Here is a 24,632-nt window from a genome sequence, read left to right as displayed (position 1 = left end):
TATGGAATTTAGAAAGATGGTAGTGATGACCCTCTATACGAGACCACAAAAGAGACAGAGATATAAAGAACAGACTTTTGGACTCTGTGGGAGAAGGCAAGGGTGGGATGATTTGAGAGAATAGCATTGAAACCTGTATATTATCATATGTGAAACAGATCGCCAGTCCAGGTTCGACACATTAATCAGGGTACTCAGGGCTGGTGCACTGGGATGACCCTGAGGGATGGTGTGGGGAAGGAGGTGGGAATGGGGTTCAGGATGGGGGACACATGTACACCCATGGATGATTCATGTCAATGTATGGCAAAAAACCACCACGATATTGTAAAATAATTAGCCTCCAATTAAAATAAATAAATTAATTTTTAAAGAAGAGTAAATAACAACAACAAAAATAACAGCCCTCTTCAAAACATTAAGTTCAAGAAAGAATTCTTCCAGATTTTTAGTCTGTGATAAAAAGATGTGATAACTAAAGTAATGCTATAAAGGACATTATTGAGGCGTAAGTAAGTTTGAATATGAACTGTGGTTTCAACAATAATGTGTGCATGTGCTCAGTCACTTCACTTGTGTCTGACTCTCTGTGACCCTACGGACTGTGGCCCATAGGGTCACATAGTACCGATTCTCTAGGCAAGAACACTGGAGTGGGTTGCTGTGCCAACAATAGTGTATCAATGTCTAATTTCCTAATTTTGACAACTATACTATGGTTAAGTAAGAGAATATCCTTGTTCTCAGTAAATACACATGGAAGCACTTAGGGAAAAGTAGGCATATCTTCAGCTTATTCCCAAATGGCTCAGAAAAAAAGTAGTGTGATGGAGAATAGTGATAGCAGTACATATTATATTATATATAATTAATATACCATATAAAATAAGATAGCAAGCAGGCAAAATGCAAACAATTGGTGAATTGGGGCATATAGGTATGTCCTCCTACTCATTCAACTTTTATATAAGTTTGAAATTATATTAAAATAAAATTTTACCCAAGTTTTAAAAAGTGTTGATTTTAAAATAACCTCTACATACACTAATAAAAATAATAGAAAGTAAATGCAAATAAACAAATTTAAGAATGAGAAAGCAGATATCTGCATAGTCCAGGGGATACTAAAAGGTAAAAGGAAAATACTAGCACAACTCTACCAATAAATTTGAAAATAATTCTCTGGAAATTATAGATTAAATGCTAAGTAGCAATAAGAATTATGCTGTTGAAGAATACTAAATAGAATGAAAAAACTTCATGTATATAAAATTTTAAAATATGGAACAGTTTGCAAATAGACTGTAGTATTACAAAAACAGATATAAAATCAGAATTAGAATAATATATATATAAACAGTCTGATAAAAGAAATGATCTTTTTATAAATGGGTTATGGATATTTTCTTTCTGGGGATTTTTCTGCATTTTCTAAACGTTAGGCAACATGTGTTACTTTTTAAATATCTATTAAAGAAACCCCCAAATTTTTATGAAATATCTATGAAAACACACATTAGAAAAACATGTGCAATGGCTCTGGAAACTAAGGATTAGAATTCATCATATATCAGAAACTTGGAAGGGTTCATACTAATTACAAGCAGATGTTAAGGTTTAAACAAGTCTAATCATAGCCAATGCATGCTTGACCTTTTGCCCTGGAACAATGCAACAGGGAATGGATGCAGCCCATTGACAGGAAGAGGGTCAACAACCGGAAATTGGCTGGACATCACCTTCTCACTGTAGATACATTCTGAGGGAGGAAATTCTTGCCCCCAGTCTCCCCTCCTCATTAGCTCTATCTACATTCAGTTAGAATATCGAAGAGAGCCTGAGAATATTCGAGTGGATATTGTGCCTCCACAGTGCTCAGGCAGAGACCAGCAATCCCCAGCATCAGAAAAAAACAGAGAATGATAGAAGAGAGAGTTGGGACACAGCATTACAAAAATTGTTTCATTTTGGCATGCCATTAGAGAGAATTAGAAGTTTAAATATGGTCGATTCAAATAGACTGTAGAGTTATATAATAGAATAAATTACCAAGGGAAACATAATTTTTAAACAGTCAATGCAAGAAGCCCCTAGGAAGGGAAACAAGGTTATAACAAAATATACAAAGGAGTATATAAAATAGGTTAGATAAAACAAAATAAACCTGAACAACTGATTAAATTCCCTCATAAAAAGACAAACTTTAGATTGGTTTGACAAAATCTAGCCATAAACTGCTGCAAGAAACAAAGAATTAAAACAAAGGGATGGAGAAAGATACACTGCTAGTGCTGAGTCGCTTCAGTCGTGTCCGACTCTGTGCGACCCCAGAGACAGCAGCCCACCAGGCTCCCCCTTCCCTGGGATTCTCCAGGCAAGAACACTGGAGTGGGTTGCCATTTCCTTCTCCAATGCATGAAAGTGAAAAGTGAAAGATACATTGCTGCTGCTAAGTCGCTTCAGTCCGGTCCGACTCTGTGTGACCCCATAGACGGAAGCCCACCAGCCTGCTCCGTCCCTGGGATTCTCCAGGCAAGAACACTGGAGTGGGTTGCCATTTCCTTTTCCAATGCATGAAAGTGGAAAGTGAAAGGGAAGTCGCTCAGTCGTGTCTGACTCTTCGCGACCCCATGGACTACAGCCTATCAGGCTCCTCCATCCATGGGATTTTCCAGGCAAGAGTACTGGAGTGGGGTGACATTGCCTTCTCCAAAAGATACATTAGGCAAACACAAATCAAAAATCAGAGGATGATATTACTAAGAACAGATGTAGTAGAATTTAAAAGTATTCTACAAAAGAGGGATGTTTATAATGATAAAAATACAGCAAAATTGATATGATAATCACTGATATTTATCAAATAACTAAGAATACTCATTTGAACAAAATATACATATATATGTATATGATATTTTGTGTCTCTATCACTATATGTATTTATTATTTTATTTCACTCAAAACAACTGTAAAAAATTTCCTATAATTGGGCAGGAAGCTTGGAAAAAATTTGAATAAAGAACACGAGTAATACTCTTTCACTAAAATATAAAAAATTAAAATGAATAACAAGAAAAGACATAAACTTTTTCATAATTGAAAGCACACTTCAATATAATTCCAAGAAGAAATGTGATTTTAAAATGAAATGTAAAGTCAGCCAGAGAGGAAAAGAAAAGATAGCATTTTGGATAAAAACCTAAAAGAATGCAGCTATGCCTCTGCTGGAACATGTGCTTCAAGTAGAAATCTTGATCCATACTCAATTTGGTAAACTGAGAGAAGACAACTAAAGGAGCCACCAGAAGTCACAGACCCCATCCACAGGCTTGCTGCCTGTGCTGTGGTTTTATTGGAACATAGCCACATGTATTTCTTCATGTATTGTTTATGGCTGCTCACACACAAGGGTGACAGGATTGGGTAGCTGTGACAGAGACCAAAAGGACCAGAGTTTAAAATATTCCCTACCTACAACTTTATGGAAAAAATTTGCTAATCCTGAAATAAACCACAAAAACACCCCAGCAAGATAATAATAGTTTTTGAAAACTGATGTAAAGAAAATCAAACCAGTGAATCAGGCAAACAATACCCAGAAGAGTAAGTTTTAGACAGATTATTCAGGAAAAGTGATTCTGAGGAGAAGCTGTGGTCTGTAAGGTGAGACCGTGTCTGACCTGTGAAGAAGTAGGGAGAAAACACTCCTGGCAAATATAACAATATGCAAGAAAGGGTTAGTGATCTTGGAATATAGAAGTTAGGCTGCTGCTGCTGCTAAGTAGCTTCAGTCGTGTCCGACTCTGTGCAACCCCATAGACGGCAGCCCACCAGGCTCCCCCGTCCCTGGGATTCTCCAGGTAAGAACACTGGAGTGGGTTGCCATTTCCTTCTCCAATGCATGAAAGTGAAAAGTGAAAGTGAAGTCGTTCAGTCGTGTCCGACTCTGTGCGACCCCATAGACGGCAGCCCACCAGGTTCCCCCGTCCCTGGGATTTTCCAGGCAAGAGTACTGGAGTGGGGTGCCATTGCCTTCTCCGAGAATATCTACTATTCACCCACTATTATTCATTTTTTCCTAAAGAGTGTAGCTAATACAAAATGCACAAGAAATAATTATTGAAAGAAGAAATTATTATTATTTATAGTTATTATGGATCTATACCAAGAAAATCAAAGAGGCTCAATGTTGTAAACTATGACAGCTAGTTTGAGAATTTAATAAACAGCTAACAAAAACATATAAAATTAATAGTTTTTATGATAGAAATCACCAGATAGAAATCAAAATGGAAAAATTTCCTGCATCCATAATAAGTTATATGATATGCAGGAAAAAATTATATGATTAAATTAATGAATTTGACAAAAAGAATGAAATTTTGTAAAAAGAACTTTGAAAATTATCAAGTACTATAAACCAAATCTTGTTAAATAAGACATCATTTTCCAGGATGAGAAGTCTTCATATCCATCCTCCTCAGAATTATATATAAATCAAATACAATTCCAATCAGAATTCCAAAGATATTTAATCTTGATGCAATAAAATAATTCTCAAGTTCATGTAAAGGAATAAATAAATGAAACTTGCCAAGAAGTTTGTGAAAAAAAATAATATTGAAGTAGTTGTGCTATTAGATATGAAAATTTTCTTGAATCTGCATAGATGCTGGTATAGAAAGAGACAGATCAAAGGGTCTATACATTTTCCCATGTATATGTTAAATCTTAAAGGGTAGGGGTAGAGATAGGTAGCATTAGAAGTTAGTTGAGGGGCGAAAGTTGGGAAAAGAATATATTATTCAATTATGATGTCAGGGCAATTGGTTGAACATTTAGAAGGAAAGGTTTTATTTCCCCAGTCTCTCACATGGGAAGTGTTCATTGCAGATGGAATCAAGTTTTAATGTTAAAAATTAAACCATAGAAATATTAGAAGCAAATGTAACAGAATAATTGTATAATATTAAAGAGGATGAAGTAACTAATAAGCAATACAGGAACCCCCAGAATATAAATAAACAAAAAGAACTGCTGATATAAAAATTAAATCATCTATCAATAAAACACTATAAACCAAGCCATAGAATGGATGAAATATATATATAAAATATTAAAAAATGATAAATGAGCAAAAATGAACAGGCAGGGTTGAGCGTATTGAATGTACAGATTCATGTCTTTTTAAATTGAGAAATTTGGGGCCGCTATTGCTTGAAATATTGTGTATCCTTCAACTATGCCAATTCTCTCTCCCCTCTTCTTCCGGGCTTTCCATTTGTTCACATGCTTGACAGAGTGCCACAGTTACCTTAAGCTCTGTTTATTTTCCTTCCTCCTTTTATTTTCTTTCTACTCAGACTGCATAATTTCATTTGACTTATTGTTTAATTATCTGATGTTTTCTTTTGCCTCCTCAAATCCGCTAGTGAACCCCTCCAGAATTTTTCATTTCAGTTTTTGTATTTTTCACCTCCAGCTATACTATTTGGTCTTATATTTTTTATCTCCTTGCTGTTATTATCTTACTGAAATATCATTTTCCTGGTTTCCTTTCTTTGTAGTGCCAAATTCTTTTTTTTTTTTTTTTTGCCACTTATTTATTTTTCAACTGAAGGATAACTGCTTTATAGAATTTTGTTTTCTGTCAAACATCAATAAGAATCAGTCATAGGTACAACCATGTCCCCTCCCTCCCAAACCTCCCTCCCATCTGCCTCCCCATCCCACCCGTCTAGATTGTCACAGAACCCCTGTTTGAGTTCCCTGAGTCATACGGCAAATTCTCATCGGCTATCTATTTTACATATGGTATTATAAGTTTCCATGTTACTCTCTCCATGCATCTCGCCTTATTTCTCCTTCCCTCCCCCTGTGTCTACAGGTCTGTTCTCTGTATCTGTTTTTCCATTGCTGCCCTGCAAATAAATTCAGCAGTATCATCTTTCTATATTCCATATATATGTGTCAGTATATGATATTTATATTTCTCTTTCTGACTTAACTCTGTAAAATGCGTTCTAGGTTCATCCACATCATTAGAACTGACTCAAAGGCATTCCTTTTAATGGCTGAGTAATATTCCATTGTATGCACGTATGTGGCGCCAAATTCTAATTGCATATTTTGTAGTTTAGAATTTGGCACCACAATATGTACACTACATCCCAGGAATGCATGGTTGAGTCAATATTAGGACAGCTATTCGTATATATTTTCATATTACAGTATTTAAGAAGAAAAAAAAATATGTGACATTCTTCCTTTAAGAGCTTACATTTTAAATGGTTAAAGTATAATTTTCATAAAACAAAATCATGCCTCAGGAGACTATCAAATGAACATGGGTTAAAGATTTTATTCAACTTATCAATCAATGAAGGAGCCAGTAAGATGGTAAAACTAGTCCAGAGGGCTTTTGAGGAGCCAGGAATGTAAATTTTAATCTAATAAAAGAATATTAGTAGTAGATTTCTGAGGTAGATACTGAGCTGTTTCATGTCTTACAGGACAATAAATGATACAGGATAGAAGTTATTTATGTCTCTACTGAACAAAAAATCTGCATGTTGACCTCTGTCCCTACAGAGTTACATAATAGTGCAGGCAATAGATGTTAAAGCAGCAAGCCCAGCACTGTGGGCTTATTTTTCCATCACGTTGATGAAGATAATATGTTATCTTTATTGCAGGGGTGGCTGGTATTTCACTGAGCGTGACTTTGGTGAAAGTGAAGGTAAGACAAAGTGGCATGTTCACTCAGAGGTTTTGACTCTGCAGTTCAGGATCAGTGGTGGTGTGCTCAGTCATGTCCAGCTCTTTTCAACTCCACGGACTGTACAGGCTCCTCTGTCCATAGGATTCTCCAGGCAAGAATACTGGAGTGGGTAACTTTGCCCTCCTCCAGGGGATCTTCCTGACCAAGGGATTGAACCCAGGTCTCCTCTCTGTGCATCTGTGCTAAGTCGCTTCAGTCATGTCTGACTCTTTGTGACCCTACAGACTGTAGCCCGCCAGGCTCCTCTGTCCATGCGATTCTCCAGGCAGGATTACTGGAGTGGGTTGCCATGCCCTCCTCCAGGGGATCTTCCCAACCCAGGGATCAAACCCGCATCTCCTGCAGCTCCTGCATTGCTGGTGGATTCTTTAATCCCTGAGCCACCTGGGAAGCCCTTGGGATCAAGTTGCATCCTTTTTATCTTGGCTGTAGGTGTGATGGATGGTGCTTAGAAACTTGTATAACTAGAAACCAAAATTTCTCAAATAGGAACATTCTGAATGGAAGACGTGGAAGTAAATAAAAACAACCCAAGTGAGAATAAACAGAGGTTATTTATTCAGAGTTTGCAGTCTGAGTAAGGCAGTCTCCATCACTTGGCAGAGGCTCAGAGGCAGACAGGGGCATGCAAAAGCATTATAGAGGAACCAAAGGGCTAACTAGAAATGAGGCATCCTGTGTAATTAGTTTGGTATAGATTACTTAGCTTTCTCTGGTTCCTCCCAAGTTGGAAGTTAGGGCAAAAATTAGGAAAGCTGGTAGTCATCAGCCAAGTTTTGATTCTCTGGGCCAACTGCAGCAGAAGTTGCGGGTCAGAATTGGATTGCACATGGGATCTGGCCGGTGTCCATCTGTGTGCCTCTCAGTCCACCTCCCCTCACTCTTCGCTCACTCCGTCACTTGTGAGAGGCTGACCAGTTCAGGGGGAGGCTAGAGACCCTGATCTTCACCAGTTGGAGATTGTTCAGCTGTCTCCATAGTCAGGAACTGCAAACTCTTCAATTCATAAAGAAGTGCTCGAAACTCAAAAAAATGTGGCACCCAAGTGTCTGCAACATCCGGTTAAGTTAGGAATTCTCTCAACTGTCATTTTATAAGGACTGTAGGCTAAATTTGGATATTATTAGTTTATTCGGAGAGTGTTTTTTTTTCTTCTTAATTAGGTCATGCCCTAAATAATAAGTAATATTTTGGAAAAACTGTAATGTCTTTAGAAACTTGAAGTCTTTTTTCTGCTGTGACTGTAAACGGCATCGTTTTTCCACAGGCTTCCTTGTTCTCAGAACAAAGGATGACATCATCTATATGTTGTGTCAGAACTGAATCACAGGGGAAGTTTAGATCTTTTAAATCTTGACTGAGAACCTGTTCCTAAAGTTTCATCTTTCTTTTCTGTTTGTATAAGTCAATTAGGGCCCAAACAATTTTTCCTGGAAATGTTTCAGGTAAGGCTTTTAGAATACTGTGGTCTCCTTTTTGAGCTTCTTTCTGACCCTCAGGTTGACTGTCGGAAGAGAGATCTTGGGGACTTCCCTGGACATCCAGGGGCTAGGACTTCATGCTCCCAATGCAGGGGGCCTAGGGTTCAATCCCTGGTCAGGGAACTGGATGCCACGTGCTCCAACTAAAACCTGGTACATTACTTTTTTTTTTTTGAAAAGCAGAAAGACATCTTGTAGGTTCCTTTCTGAGTTGGTTCAATCAACTTTTCCCATCTAGGATTTAGGTTTGAAGTTCTGACTATCATATGTACAAGCTGATAGAGGCCAGATAACCCTGGGTCATATGCATCTGAAATAAGTCTATATTCATCTACGAATAGTTGTTGGTCTTGTCTGTGTTGGGGAAATCCTTAATTACAGCTTTTAATTCACCTTGGTTCAAAGGTTTAAATTCTATAGTTGTCTGCATGCCAGGCTCATGGAAGGAATGGATCTTTAGAACCAAGTGCTATTTTAGAGTCTTTGGGGGGTCGTCATTAGGAGAAAGAAGATCTGGACCAGGGGAGGAAGAAGGAGAGAGATCAGAGTTTAAGGGAAGGGATACAAAGAGGCGACTGAAGACCCTACCAGGGAAATAAGACTAGTTTGCTTTTGCTGAGTTCATTACATTGCTCATTGTTTTTGGTCAAAGACTCTTTTAAGTGAAGCAAATTTTGATTTAGGATTTCATTTAGAGGCTTCTTCATACCAATCAAAAAAACTGTTTCCCGTCAGACCCCCCCCCCCCCGAAATCTTATTTTCTTTCTTTTCTAAGGCACCTCTTGAGTGAACAATTTCATTCAAGTCAAATGTTCTCCAGAGTGCCCCTGAAGGCCCAGATCATCCTTGGTGAAGTTATGTCATTTAGTAAGAGAGGCTCAGGAAAAGGATGGTAATAGGAGTATACAGGGGAAGATTCTTTCCGAGGATAGGATTTAGGCTTAGATGACGCCATGAGAGCTACTAATGTGACGCTTGTGGTCCTCACATATTGGGCTCTTAATCAGAAGGCTGCCTGGCTGCCTTCAAATGTAGACCCAATAATCTTCACACCTCCCCTCAAACTCTTCACCCCACAGGCAGGATTCCAGAGTGAACAGTCAGCCTAGATCAAAGCCAAACTCTCAAGATAAAAAGTCAGGATGGGAGAAAACACTCATCAGGTTTCTGGTGACCCTTAGCAGAATTTGTTCAAATGGACACCTGTTGGGTAAGAACAAATGCATGGGTCTGTGAAGTAGCCAAGCAGACTTATGGAGCCTGGCAGTGGGAGTGTTAGTTACTCAGTAGTGCTCAACTCTTTGTGACCCCATGGACTGTAGCCCACCAGGCTCCTCTGTCCATGCATGGAATTCCGCAGGCAAGAATACTGGAATGGGTTGCCATTCCCTTCTCCATGGGATCTCCCCAACCCAGGGATTGAACCCGGGTCTCCTGCATTGCAGGCAGATTCTTTTCCATCTGAGCTATAGGGAAGCCCAAAAGAGGGTATGTTTGAGTGGGACCCTGATGGACACCTAGCCTGTGTTTTCAACTGGGACTCTCTTTCTTATAACAAAAAACACTTTCAGACAGCACAACACAAAACAGAAAGTGCACAACACTGGAAAAAAGGGTGAAGAAGAATGACCTGATTCCACCAAGGACACCAAACAAATGAGAACCGGTAACAAAGCCTGCCTAATAATCTGAGGATAAATGGCAGAGGAGCTCTGCAAAGAGTGCAGTGTTCAGACCCAGTGCTGACTCCCCCCCAGTGTTGACCTGCTATTCTGGCGTGCCCTCCGTAGGCCACGAGCAGCAAGACACCTGGGGTGCCCTCGGGGGCAGTGAGGGGGGTCTCTTGTGTCTGGTTGAAGTCTGGGGTCTGCGACCACAGGGTCTGCGTGGGGCTTCCACCAGAACTGTGGAAATAAATGAGTACCACCCAAATTAGAATTTTAGGAGGTGATGTATTCAGAGCTTGCTACCAGCTGGGGCACTCAAATCCAATCACTTGCTCTTAGCAGTGACTCCAAGACAGGAAAGGAGGCTTGATGAGGGGACAGTGGGAGGATAGGCCTCTGGTGGGGAGCCAGAAGCAGGCTCAGGAGAGGTGGGTCCTCCTCCATGACTGATTTGGGCATATAAATATATATAAATATATAAAAATATATTAAAAATATATAAATATATACTGGACCTCTGGTAGCTCAGATGGTAAAGAATCTGCCTGCAATGCAGGAGACTCTGGTTCAATCCCTGGGTTAAGAAGATCCCCTGGAGTAGGAAATGACAACCCATTCCAGTATTCTTGCCTGGGAGATCCCATGGACAGAGGAGCCTGGAGGGCTGCAGTCCATGGGGTGGCAAAGAGTCAGGCACGACTGAGTGACTAAGTACACATACTTTGCTTTCTCTGGTTGGTCCTGAGCAACAAGGTGGGTCCCCCAGTGAGAGGGAGCTGGCAGTCGCTGACCAAGTTGTGGTTCTTCCGGCTGATTGCTGTAGAGGCCTGGGGCGAAGCTGTACATGATACACCTTCTGGTCTTATCTACCAGTATTTACAGGCCCTCCTTGAGGGCAGTGACTTTTCATTTTTTTAATCTGCAAAGTCTTCATCAAACTGATAGTTGGACCAAGTTCTGTGTTTAGTAAGAGGTATAATTTTGGATGGATTCCTCCAGTCCCTGCATGACATCTTCCATGTGATGGTTGGCCTGAGGATTCCTTTGAAGGCAATTTCATTTTTACAGCCTACTTGGAGCCTTCATTTCCTTTCCTCTTTTCCTGCTGTGTGACTCAAGGCCTTGAAGTGACATATGGCTGCAGCATGTCACCCTGGGCTTACCTGTCTGTAAGTGTTCCGTGTTCCAAAAGGGCTGTTAGAAACTCTTTGAAATCCAAGGCTTTTTCTTTTGTTATTCATTTAAATTGTCAGTAACACTAACACGATCATCTACACACAGAGGGTGATCAATACATGATTCTGACTCATTTAAAACTGTGCCTCTGATTCACCAAAGCCCAGAGCTCTTTTAGAGAGAAACTTGCTCATTAAAATGGTATCACACCAGGTCATTCTTAATACCTTCCCCCCAAATTATTCAATGTACACGTTACTGAGTGAGGTGCTTTGCAGATTGCTTAAAAAGAAAGGAAAATCTATTCTTTGATTGTGAGAAAAATCTTTGAGAACCAGAGACAGAGTTTCAAACTGCTTTTGCACCTGAGCAGAATTATAAGTTTCTTTGTTCCTGAGAGGAAGAGAGAATTAAGCCTTGCTCATTATCAAGGCTCCTGGTAGTCTTAGCCCCACAGGTTCAGGCCGACCCTAGAACTCACAAATTGCCGGCTGGTGAGGCAATTAATGAATAAAGAACTGAGGGAAGGCTCTGAGGTGAAAAATTATCAAGAAGAGTTTGATATAATTTAAATAGTAAAACAGTCTGCACGTCCATTTTTCGCTGTGGTTCTCTGCAGTCATTGAGTTTACCTGTATTTCTGTTCTCCCAGATACTTCACAACTTCTTGTTAGCTGCTACAACCCAGCTCTCATTCCCTTCTTTCCATTCCGTATTACTGTCTGTGTGAAAGTGAGGTTTCGTGTGTGTGTATGTGTGTGTGTGTGTGTGTGTTTAATTGCCCTCAAGGACAGCTTTTATGTGTAGAAAAGGCCATTTAGAGGTTTACTTAGGTTACTTTTTAAATGAATATTTTATTTACTTGATTCTTTCTTAAGCTTTTAATGTACCTTTATAGTCTTTGAATTCTTTCTAAAAGTCTAGAACATTTTTACAGTTGCTTTTAAGCTGGATTTTAGAACCTTATTAAATTCCCTTAAACATCTCAGTTTATTACCTTGCCTTTTACGTTTAGCATTTTACATTAAAATGGTCAGTTTTCTTTTTGGCAAAACAATTGCCTAGCTTAAGTACAGCCTTCCTGGCTACTTAACTCTTCTTAATCTCATTCAGTTATCTTAAATTTTTAAAGAATGTACATAAACTTAGTAAGAACTGAATTTAATACCACAAACCTAAATCAATTACACAAGTACACTTTAGCAAATGGAATTACAAGGGTATTAATACAAATAAATAAGAAAATACAGAGGCAAATAGGACTTGCCTGGTGGCTCAGTGGGTAAAGAATCTGCCTGCAATGCAGGAGACCTGGGTTCAATCCTTGGGTTGGGAAGATCCCCTAGAGGAGGGAATGGCAACCCACTCTAGTATACTTGCCTGGGAAACCCCATGGGCAGAGGAGCCTGGCAGGCTCACAAGTACATGGGGTCACAAGTGTCGGACAAAACTTAGTGACTAAACCACCACAGAGGCAAACATGCAAGATTCCTCAGTGCAAAATATTGACACTATGGATTTTATTATCTTTAGATTTTTATACGTACTCCTGATTCTTCCTGGGCAAAAAGATGCTTAATCACTAAAGATATAATATGTCATACCAAGAACATTTAGAGATGGTTTCTGAGTAAGGTGAGCATCTAGAATAATTCTCTCCCCCCGCCTTTTTTTCTTTTTGTAAAAAAAAAAAAAAAAAAAAGCATAGCATGAAGTTTACCATCTTTACCATTTGCACCATATGTTTACATTTCAGTAATGTTGAGTATATTCATTTTGTTGGGCAACCAATCTCCAGAAGTTTCCATTTGGAAAAACCTGAAACTCTATATCCATTAAAAAAAAAAAAAAATAACAACAACTCCCCATTTCTCCCTTCCCTGCAGATCCTGGCAACCACCATTCTGCTTTTTCTCTCCATGAATTTGGCCACTCCAGATGCCTCATATACGGGGCATCTTACAGTGTTTGTCTCTTTCTGTTTGGCTATCTCACTTAGCCTAATATTCTCCGATTCATCCTTATGGTAGTGTATCAGAGTTTTCTTCCCATTTAAGCAAAATTCTAGATTGACCTTTAAAAAATATTATTTGGCTGTGCCAGGTCTTAGTTGCAGCCTATGAGATTATTAGTTGTGGCGTGCAAGCTCTTAGTGTGGCATGTGGGATCTAGTTCCCCCTCCTGGGATCGAACCCAGGCACCCTGCATTGGGAGTGTGGAGTCTCAGCCCCTGGACCAACCAGGGAAGTCCCTAGCATGATTCTTAATGACAATGGTGTGGGGGCTCAAACTAAGTCTTAGTTATAATCACTGTACCTTTCAAAAGGGGATGGAGAAATTTCACATAATTTACAGATTTAAGCCTCAAATAAGTCACAATTTTTTAAATATAGGCATAAATTTCCGATTCACTCCACAATTAAGGTTTTCCCACTAGGATGCCTCTTAGATTTTACTGCCCTTAACTTCATAAAACATGTTTATTTCTCAAAACAATATTTTAGGCTGGTGTTTATATGGGATCAAATGTATATTTTCATTCCCAAAGCTCAATGCAATATTTTTTAAATCAAAATGATGAGAGGGAAAAGTTTCGACTCGTGATCCAAATACAATTGACAGAATGACAGAATCAGAGTAGAAGCCTTGACAAGCATAACATAATGCCAATAGAAAATCTTTTTTATTGTGATTCTTATGATGCCCATAGTGTTAAAAAAAAAGAAGGCATAGCAGCATTATTGCACACAACACATTTAATTATAATAATTTCACATCCTAATGTTAGAGACCGACTAGTTAGTAACAGACTAATGTTAGAGTCTGTTACTCATATGCAACTGTTTTCTGTATTTTAAGACACTCGTTGGAGGCACTGAGTTGATGGTTAACATATTAAATGTGTTCCTGTTTAAAATAATTGGGACACAGGCTTCTGGTAACAATTTTGTGTGTAAGTGCTGATTGTCAGGAACAGTTTACTGACATTAATCAGAAGATGCCTACTTTTGTCTTCCAAAAGGAGTGTGGGGCCCCCACTGATTGTTGCTTCTTGCTTCATCATATTATTTGGCTTTTCACTTCTTTGTGCCCTGACATACTTAAATAGCTTCCTGTTTATCTTCAAAAAACCTTGGACATGACCATATCTTGCATTCTTTTCATATTCTTTCTATCTTCTAGGGCTCAAATTGTTATACATGTTAGAAAATATCTAATTACCCTCCAGGCATCCCCATAGCTTTTTTAGTTTTTGCACTTTTGACTTTTAAAATCTTCCTCTTGACACTTGGACACGCAGTGTGGTCATTTTCCTTTGGTATCTGTATTGTCTGTTTCTGTCTCCCTCCTAATCTGACTCGTTGAATTAAAAAGCTCGTTTGGATGGTTTCTAGAAATGTTTATAATATCGAGCAATATTAAAATTTAGGTTTTAATTCTCTGTTTTAATAAATCCAAGCAGTAACATATGTATCTCAGGCTACTTCACTTCATTACAATGGAGGAAAACATTTTTACTGTAATCCAAAACAATGAAGCAGTTGTGTTACAAAGTGACCAGTGGTCGTATCACAGTGGACAGATTCTGTCATCTGTAATCTTATTTTTTATTTTACTGGTTATGTTAGAATGAAAATGTCTGACTTGTTTGCTTTACAAAAGGGCCATAAGGTCAGACTGTTAGTTTTTCTCAACCTAGATTTTTAGGGAAATAATTGCAAAATATTAAAGTCAGAAAAAATTGTTACTGTCCTTAGAAGTTTGATGAATGCTTGCTAGCTATAAATGGGAGCAGATTAAGGAAGGAGAGCCCAGTGTGCCCAGGAAGCTGGAAAGAATCTGAGATCTAAACCCTGTCAAAACTTCTAACTCTAACCTATTAACAACTGGGCTTCCCAGGTGGCACTAGTGGTAAAGAATCTGCCTGTCAGTGCAGGAGACGCAAGAGATGTGGGTTGGATCCGTGAGTTGGGACGATCCCATGGAGAAAGGAATGGCTACGCACTCCAGTATTCTCCAGTTGCAAAGAGTTGGCCACGACTGAAGCAACTTAGCACAGCAACTTAGCATGCATGCATGCTATTAACTAGTAACTTATTTGCAAGAAAATGGAAAAAAGAAACATTACCAGATCAATGAAAAGATAATACCACTCTAAAGAAAGGGTATATTTTGAGAAAAGAAAAGAAAAGTATTCCTATGAAAGATATTTACTGATTTTTATAAGGGAAATCATCTGAAAGCAACGATACTTTCCACGTATGCCACTAGGCAAGCCATAGTAGGGGTCACAGAACAGAAAGGTTCCGAGAACTCAGACCACCTATGCTATCATGACACAACCATTTGTTCTAGAGAAGTCTGGCCCATGGCATGCATACATGCTCAGTCACCAAGTCACGTCTGACTCTTTGTGACTGTAGCCTGCCAGACTCCTCTGTCCATGAAAATTTCCAAGCAAGGATACTGGAGTGGGTAGCCATTTCCTACCCCAGGGGATCTTCCTGACCCAGGGATCGAGCCCATGTCTTGTATCTCCTGCGTTGGCAGGCAGATTCTTTACCACTGTGCCATCTAGGAAGCTCATGCCCCAAGGAGATAAGACTGTAAATCAGTACATTTTACTGTTTGTTCTGTGAATTTCTGCAAACCAATTTTGTTCAGGTATATACTTTGCTCATTTGGATAACTGCTAAGTCACTTCAGTCATGTCCGACTCTGTGCGACCCCATAGACAGAAGCCTACCAGGCTCCTCTGTCCATGGGATGCTCCAGGCAAGAATACTGGAGTGGGTTGCCATGCCCTCCTCCAAGGGATCTTCTGAGTACCAGTTTTTTAATCATAAGGTTTTGCTAAAAACCTTAGTTATTATTCAGATAACTGTAATGCTTTATTAATCTTGTGTGTATTTTTGTATAAATAGAGTTTCCTTCATCTGACCCCTTTCCCTTCCTTGCAGAAGTTAGATAATTAGCCTTTTCATCTGACCCCTTTCCCTTCCTTGCAGAGGTTAGATAATTAGTCTTTTATTGATAATTCTATATCCGTCTTAAGCTGACTTTCTCTTATTTCTTCTTTCCTTTTCTTTTCCCCTTCTCTTTGGAAATTTGGAAGTTAATTTGTTCATGAACTTTGCTCAGTCATGATGTGTAAATTCTATAGTATCTAATGCAGATATAATGTTTAAAGTTTCCAAAATATAATGGGGATGGAGGAAATATTATATTGTTTGTGCTTCTTTTGTATGTTTTTCCTTGCCAAGAGTGAAACTCAAAAGAAAAGTTAACTGTGATTTTAAGCAATGCATGTGGTTCCCAGCTAGAAAGAAAAACTCAACATTGAGAAGTTTTGGCAAAATTTCACAGTCATTAAAATTTTTGAGATTATTACAGAGATTTACTTATATATAAAAAACCAGGAAGATATTCTTCTTAAAAAGATAATTCTTTGGACAAATTAGAGGATTTTAATTGTAGCTTAAAATCAACATAATGTCTTCTTGCTAATTTTATCAACTTGTAAAATGTTTAGCAAAATATTTTAGTTAAATACAAGATGAGTTTAATTTTTCATGATATAAATGTCTAAGATTTCTTACATCAGTTCCATGATCCAGTAAGTTATCTTTGTTTCCACAAGTATTTTTAGGATTAAAAAAAATACTAAAGTATGTTTAAATGAACATTAATCTTTTAAATTCTTATTATGTGGCCTAAAATGTCAACAGTGCCAAACTGAAGAAACCCTAGTTTAAACCAAAATTACAAATCTAGTCTGATTTGTCCAAAATTTTATCTTCATAATGTAGATTTTATTTTATTTTATTTTATTTAGATTTTAGATTCTTATATAAAAATGCTTCCGAACTAAGTTTCTTTAGAAATGCAGTTTTTAAAGACTAACCTATATATAATATTAAAATTTAGTTTATTTAACTTCTAGAAATTCTGGGAATATTATATGTATTTACTAACTTATTAACTTATATAAAACAATCAGAACAGAACTCTGCTTTTGTAAGACTTTGGAGTCCAATTTACTAATACCCTCTGGAGATAGGAAAATATTTGAAATCACCCTGAAGGAGCTAAAGACTTTCTCAGTCACAAAAACCACAGAAAAAGTTTGCAGTTCTACTTCTCCAACCTCAGCTATGGGTAAATGTAAACACAGAGCACAAAAACTCCCCAGTTCTTTTTCCTTTCCAATGGACACAGAAATATTTTCTTAGTTGATATGGGTTCACAAACAGTCAAAAAGGAAAACAAACCAGATTCTCTGTTATCTCTCACCTGACAAAGAAGAGATCTCCATCACCCTCACAGAGATTACTAAATGTCAGGACAGTTCAAAGAGATTATCAGAAATTGTTGCAATCAATCAGGAAACATTGATCAGCCACACACAAATCAAATTATGTATACACATCAGATGCTCAACTGACTCCAGTTGACTGTGGAAAGCAACTTAGCCCAAACACTCAGTTAGACAAAGCATAGACCAACTCACACACTTAACCAAGAAAGAAAACAAAAGTCAGGAGAGGGGAAAGAAAGGAAAAAGCTGGAGACAGTGAGTCAACAAAGGTTAAGTTTCTACAGTTGATTGGAACCCCTGCAGGGGTCAAGGAAAGACATGCCTCAGCTTAAGGACACGTTAAGTTCAGTTCTTGCACAATGCTGTTCTGCTGAACCCGCAGGTTAGGCTGCTCGGGTATCTCAGGGGAGGATCGATCATCATGTGAAGTACATTTTTCAAATAATTGAAACAAAGCTCTCTTATCAATACAGAATGAACACGTATTTTGCTTATTTTTTAAAAAGTGAAGAGACTATCAAGTACTGTGAAGGGTTGGAGATTTTACCCTAGTTACAAGCTGAAAGGCTGCCTGCCAAGGATTCATGGTTGCCAGCAGAAGACACAAGATGTTTGGGTCAGAGGCAAGAAGAAATGTATTACTCACAGCACAGCAAGCTGTATGAACATAAGCATATTTGGTGCCAGTTTTTCAAACCACAATTTCCGCACAATGATATGAAGAAGGCCAGGTGATACCTCCACAAGGGTGCCTTTCAGGAGAGAAACTCTGAGTTTAGGTAGTGCATGCTAACTTGCCTGACTCCCATCCGACTCAGGAGCACCTATCTCTATGTTCCAAGACTCTAAGCAAACCCGCACATTTCTCTGGACACAAACACTGTGTTCCAAGGCTGTTACTATACAAACATTCTTTAAAAGATAATCCTGTACAAAGGCAGTTAGTACCCCTGCTCATAAGACACACACAAATGTGAGACACCCATGAGAATTCTCTCCTAACATTAGCAAGTAAGATGGTAAAGCTAATTCAAAAACGTTTTGAGGAATTATTTATAGGCACCAATATAAGAGTAAGGTTTTAGGTGAGATGCAAAACTTGTTACTTCACAGGAAAAAAATGAACAAAAAAATCCCCCAATATAATTCTGGAAGTTAACTTTTCTATCACATAAAAATCTACAATATCACATGGATTTTACATTGTCTGAGCTCTAGTCAAATAGGAAAGAGAATGGTCAAATATAGGTCAAAATGCCAGTTTCATTTTCTTAAAAATAATACTCAGATGTTTTTTTGTGTGTGTGTGTGCTTTTTAAAAAAAATATAAATCTGTTTATTCTAACTGGAGGCTAATTACTTTACAATATTATAGTGGTTTTTGCCATACATTGACATGAATCCTCCACGGGTGTTCCCCATCCTGAATCCCCCTCCCACCTCCCTCCCCATCCCATCCCTCTGGGTCATCCCAGTGCGCCAGCCCCGAGCACCTTGTATCATGCATTGAACCTGGACTGGTGATTCATTTCACATATGGTATTATACATGTTTCAATGCCATTCTCCCAAGTCATCCCACCCTTGCCCCCTCCCAGAGTCCAAAAGACTGTTCTATACATCTGTGTCTCTTTTGCTGTCTCGCATACAGGGTTATCGTTACCGTCTTTCTAATGATCCACTGTACTCTTTTGGCTTTATTTCTAAGTTTTATATGATTATTCATAAGCTGTGAACATGATACACTCGGTCATAATTTTATGTCTTTTGCATGGATACTAAGAATGTCCTTTCTCTACCTTTACTGTTTGTATGGCGAACAGCATTCTTCATAATCTTACCTAAGCTGTTTGCTAACACTAAGTTTGCTAAGACTAATATCCATAGTTTTCTTGGTAATGTTCAAGGTATAAGTTCTTAGTAATCTGTGCTGACTTTATGTCCTTGATTATTAAAAAAATTCATGTCTTCGGAACAGCTAAATTTCCTTACTATTTTGTTACCTTCTATTTTTATTGTAAAATATAATTTTTACTTTGATTTATGTATACTCATCCCTGCTCACAGGTAATTGTGCTTCTGTCTCAATCAGATGACCAAATCCTTTTGATAACTTTATTTTGCTTCCTCAAGATTATTAAAGAATTACTGATCCTAAATTAAAAAAACTAAACATTTAGGATGTCTTTTTGTGTGTGTGTCAGAATATATGTAACATAAAATTTACCATCTTAATCACTTTTAAGTATACAGTTCAATAGCATCAAGTACAAAAAGTCACTCCACATTATTGTGCAACCATGACCACCATCTGTCACCAGAACATTTTCATCTTCCCCAACTGGAACTCTATACCCACTAAACAATAACTCCCCATCCCTTCTTCCTTCCAGTCTTTGGCAACCAACATTATACTTTCTGTCCTCTGAGTTTAACTACCTTAAGTGGGTTTTCTCCCAAGTGTCTTTTTAGTATTAGCTCTGATGTTTAGGTCTCTGATTCACTTTAAGTTAATCTTTTGTATATGGTGTAAGGTAAGAGTTCAACTTCATTACTTTGCATGTGAATAGTCAATTTTTCTGGCAACATTTGCTGAAAAATATGGAACACGTTACAGATTTAAATGTCATACTTGTTCTGGGGCCATGCTAATCTCTGTATCATTCCCGTTTTAGTTTAGGTGCTGCCAAAATGAGCATCATATGTCTTTCAAAATTAAAATTATCTATGGCATTTCTCAAAGAGCCCCTGGAAAATCACAATGATTTATACATTTATCTTATAAAAAGAGATGCCAGAAATATTTTAGGTTACTTTGATATACTTTATATTAATAGTCTTGAACTAACTCATCACCATATAAGGAATTCATGAGAATTATCAAATGAATAGGTAATTCATATAAAATATTCTGAGACTGTACATTGTGCAGAAAAAATTGACAGAGTCAGGACGTTTGTTAATGCCTTCATTGTCCACAATGGAATCTAATCCTAAAATATTATATATTAAAATTTTTTAATCTATTGTACTCTAATGGAAAAGTTTACTGTTTCAATTTTGATATAGTTTGTCACTGTAATAAATCAATCTCATAAATTTAATCATACTCAGAAGTAGGTAGTTCTGCTTCCTCAGGGGTTATAATAAAAAAGCTATTTTTAATCAAATCCAGGAGCTATAGTACTCTTAAATAGCTCCTCAAGAGAAGGACTTAAAAAATTTATGTTAAAAGGAGAAAACATAATGTGTTAGCCATGTGCTGTAAAAATATCAATAATTACTATACCCCAAGGTTATTATTTTATTTTGGAAAGATCTCCAGAAATTGCCTGAAAACACAGCTTTGGACTTATAATTTAAAAAAATTAACTAATCAGTTGATTTTTTGAAGATTATGTTAAAATTGCAAAGTCATTTTTGCTTTTTCTGATGTATAACATTTAATTACACATTCATATATCTTTAAACATCTATTCAGTCCCAAAATAAAACTTATTTCATATTAAATATTATTTTAAGTATAGTAAGCATTGTCTTACATAATTAATGCAAAAAAATTAAGCACCTGTGTTTCTTAATCAATAGGAAAGGGTCTAAATTTATCCTTATGTATTTTAAAAATTATCAGATATTGACATTTTAAATATTTTGAGTATTAAAATTATTATTTTAAATAAATATTATATTATATTTGCCAACAAAGTCCATCTAGTCAAGGCTATGGTTTTTCCAGTGGTCATGTATGGATGTGAGAGTTGGACTGTGAAGAAAGCTGAGCACCGGAGAATTGATGCTTTTGAACTGTGGTGTTGGAGAAGACTCTTGAGAGTCCCTTGGACTGCAAGGAGATCCAACCAGTCCATCCTAAAGGAGATCAGTCCTGGGTGTTCATTGGAAGGACTGATGCTGAAGCTGAAACTCCAATACTTTGGCCACCTCATGTGAAGAGTTGACTCACTGGAAAAGACCCTGATGCTGGGAGGGATTGGGGGCAGGAGGAGAAGGGGACGACAGAGGATGAGATGGCTGGGTGGCATCACTGACTCAATGGATGTGAGTCTGGGTGAACTCCAGGGAGGCCTGGCGTGCTGCGATTCATGGGGTCGCAAAGAGTCAGACACAACTGAGCGACTGAACTAAACTGATATTGTATTTTTGTTGATGTGTAAAATAAAATATTTGTAAAAATTATTGAATTTACTTTTTTATTGTATAGCATACAAAATGGAAATGATTTTTAACACTTGGAGAGTTCATAAGACAGAAAATGTTGGGCTATCTACTTTATAGAAAATTTTCTTAATAAAATCTAATAATACATTTTGCTGTTAAGTCGCTAAGTCAAGTCTGACTCTTTTGCAATCCCATTGACTGTAACCCACCAGGCTCCTCTGTTCATGGGATTTCCCAGGCCAGAATACTGGAATGGGTTGCCATTCCCTTCTTCAGGGGATCTTTCCGCCCCAGGAATTGAAGCTGCATCTCCTGCATTGGCAGGCGGATTCTTTACCACTGAGCCATGAGAGAAACCCAGTAATACATCTATGTTAGTGCAAAAAATAGCCCACAATTTTATAATAAAATAATTCTCAATAAAAAGAATAGATACAAACACACATTCTAGTTGTGCCTCGACATTCATAAGATTTATATCACTTCATAGCAAAAAGATGGGGAAACTGGAAAGAGTGGCGGACTTTATTTTTGGGGGCTCCAAAATCACTGCAGATGGGGATTGCAGCCATGAAATTAAAAGACATTTACTCCTTGGAAGGAAAGTTATGATCAACCTAGACAGCATATTAAAAAGCAGAGACATTACTTGGTCAACAAAGGTCCGTCTAGTCAAGGCTATGGTTTTTCCAGTGGTCATGTATGGATGTGAGAGTTGGACTGTGAAGAAGGCTGAGTGCCGGAGAATTGATGCTTTTGAACTGTGGTGTTGGAGAAGACTCTTGAGAGTCCCTTGGACTGCAAGGAGATCCAACCAGTCCATCCTAAAGGAGATCAGTCCTGGGTGTTCATTGGAAGGACTGATGTTGAAGCTGAAACTCCAATACACTGGCCACCTGATGCGAAGAGCTGACTCATTGGAAAAGACCCTGATGCTGGGAAAGACTGAGGGCAGGAGGAGAAGAGGATGACAGAGGATGAGATGGTTGGATGGTATCACCGACTCGATAGACATGGGTTTGGGTGGACTCCAGGAGTTTGTGATGGACATGGAGGCCTGGTGTGCTGCGATTCAAGGGGTCGCAGAGTCGGACACGACTGAGTGACTGAACTGAACTGAACTGAACTGATATTAGTGGTAAAGTGAAGTGAAAGTGAAAGTGAATGTGAAGTCGCTCCGTCATGTCCGACTGTTTGCGACCCCATGGACTGTAGCCTACCAGGCTCCTCCCTCCATGGGATTCTCCAGGCAAGAGTACTGGAGTGGGTTGCCTTTTCCTTCTCCAGGGGATCTTCCCGACCCAGGGATCGAACCCAGGTCTCCTGCATCCCAGGCAGACACTTTAACCTCTGAGCCACCAGGGAAGCCCCAAAGTACCATTCAAAACATGCTGTAGCTACTTGTCCGGTCAAGTCACTCAAGATGTTCTCTTGACCAGGGGTTGAACCTGGAGTCACAACAGTGAACACATCTAACCATTGCACGGGACCACCAGGGAACTCCCGAGGTGGCTGTTCTCTTGCTCTCTGTACGTGCCCTGTTCAACCAATGCCTGCTTCACCTACACCCTACTCACCCAGCTGATTTTCCTACATACTTGCCCCAGGCCCTGGCTAATGATTTCTGGCTTTACATCGGAACTCTTCACTATGCTTGTCAAAGGCTTGTTTCCTTGATAACCTATGAGCCCATCTGATTTCACTTCCTCCCCTGGTAGATAACCTCCCCCTGCCCCCGGCAGCAAACACTGCTGCCAAGTCTTGCTGTCTGCACATGACAGGGTTTCACTCCAGGACCTTACTTCAGATGAAGATTCCCCTGTTCATTAAACCACTGATGTCCCTGTGACTGCCTTCGGGCTTATTCTTGGGCAAGGCCTTGGAGGCCTCAGGGTGCGGCACAGCAAGTAGAGAATCAGCCAGGAGACCCAGGAAACTCCTAAGAGCTACCAGATGTTGGGAAATAAAGATGGGGGATGGGAAGTTGCAGGGACCTAGCATGTGGGGCCCAAACGTTGCAGGTGTAACCCTGGCGTGGCCACCCGCTGGTGTGTGGGGCCCTTTTGGTAACTGTCCTTGATGAATGGGGGCCACCGAGAGAGTACCGAGAAATCATAGACCCTCCTAAGGTTACTGTGGGGATGTTTGGCTGCCATTTCTACAGGAAAGAAAGAGACAATAGGTGGTGGCCACAGCTGCAGGCTAGCAACTGCTTTCTGCTTAAGAAAGGCCACAGTTAACCGTCGAGGTATCGGTATCGGTTAACTTGCATGCTGATTCCTGTTCCTCTGAAAGTGAGGCATATGAATGTGAGTGAATGATATGTAGTATTGCTATTTCTTTCAACTGAATTGGCTTATTTAGAACCTAGAAAAAAAAATCTCTGAAAATGGCCAAGGTGGGAATTGTTTTTATCATTTTAAAGCTGGACTTTGCATATACCATCAGAGGAAGTTAGTGTTCTAGAAGGAATTGATATTTCTGTTCTTGTGCTCTTGAGATATAAATCATCTACTTGGGCTCTCAGAAACTTTACTCCTATGTGATCTCTAAGAGTGAAGAGGAAAGAAGGAGACCTTTTAAAACTGTTTAGAAATAATTATGCTTTGGGAATGTCTGTCTAAAGCAGTCTTCAGATTTTGGTAACTTGCAACCGTTGTTGTTTAGTCACCAAGTCATGTCTGACTCCTTGTGACCATGTGGACTGCAGCAAGCTAGGCTTCCCTGTCCTTCACTATCTCCTGGAGTTTGCTCAGATTCATGTCCACTGAGTCATTGATGCTATCTAACCGTCTCATCCTCTGCTGCCCACTTCTCCTTTTTCTTTCAATCTTTCCCAGCTTCAGGGTCTTTCCTAACTAAACTAAACTGAAGAGAATTTGTTGACTATCTGGATAGTCATTTCAAATCGGGTAAATAAAGGAACATTAATTGCTGGGGGGGTCTAAGTTTACCTACTTTTAGGTAAACCTTCTTAGGAGAGGAAAACTAAAGCATACATTTTCCTGTTAGTAAAGCAAACAGTTCACAAT

General features: G+C 38.7%; 1 non-coding gene across 1 annotated transcript; it reads right to left on the bottom strand.

The window, feature by feature from the left end:
* Positions 1–20,019: 20,019 nt before the first annotated feature.
* On the bottom strand, positions 20,020–20,123 carry LOC139182889 (U6 spliceosomal RNA). The gene has a single exon (XR_011566448.1). It is a non-coding gene; the product is annotated as a U6 spliceosomal RNA (small nuclear RNA).
* Between the last annotated feature and the right edge of the window lie 4,509 nt (positions 20,124–24,632).

This window comes from Bos indicus, chromosome 4, assembly GCF_029378745.1.
Source record: "Bos indicus isolate NIAB-ARS_2022 breed Sahiwal x Tharparkar chromosome 4, NIAB-ARS_B.indTharparkar_mat_pri_1.0, whole genome shotgun sequence".
NCBI classification, from domain to species: Eukaryota; Metazoa; Chordata; class Mammalia; order Artiodactyla; family Bovidae; genus Bos; species Bos indicus.
Note: the sequence above shows the minus strand (reverse complement) of the source record. Positions and strands in the feature narration are given on the sequence as shown.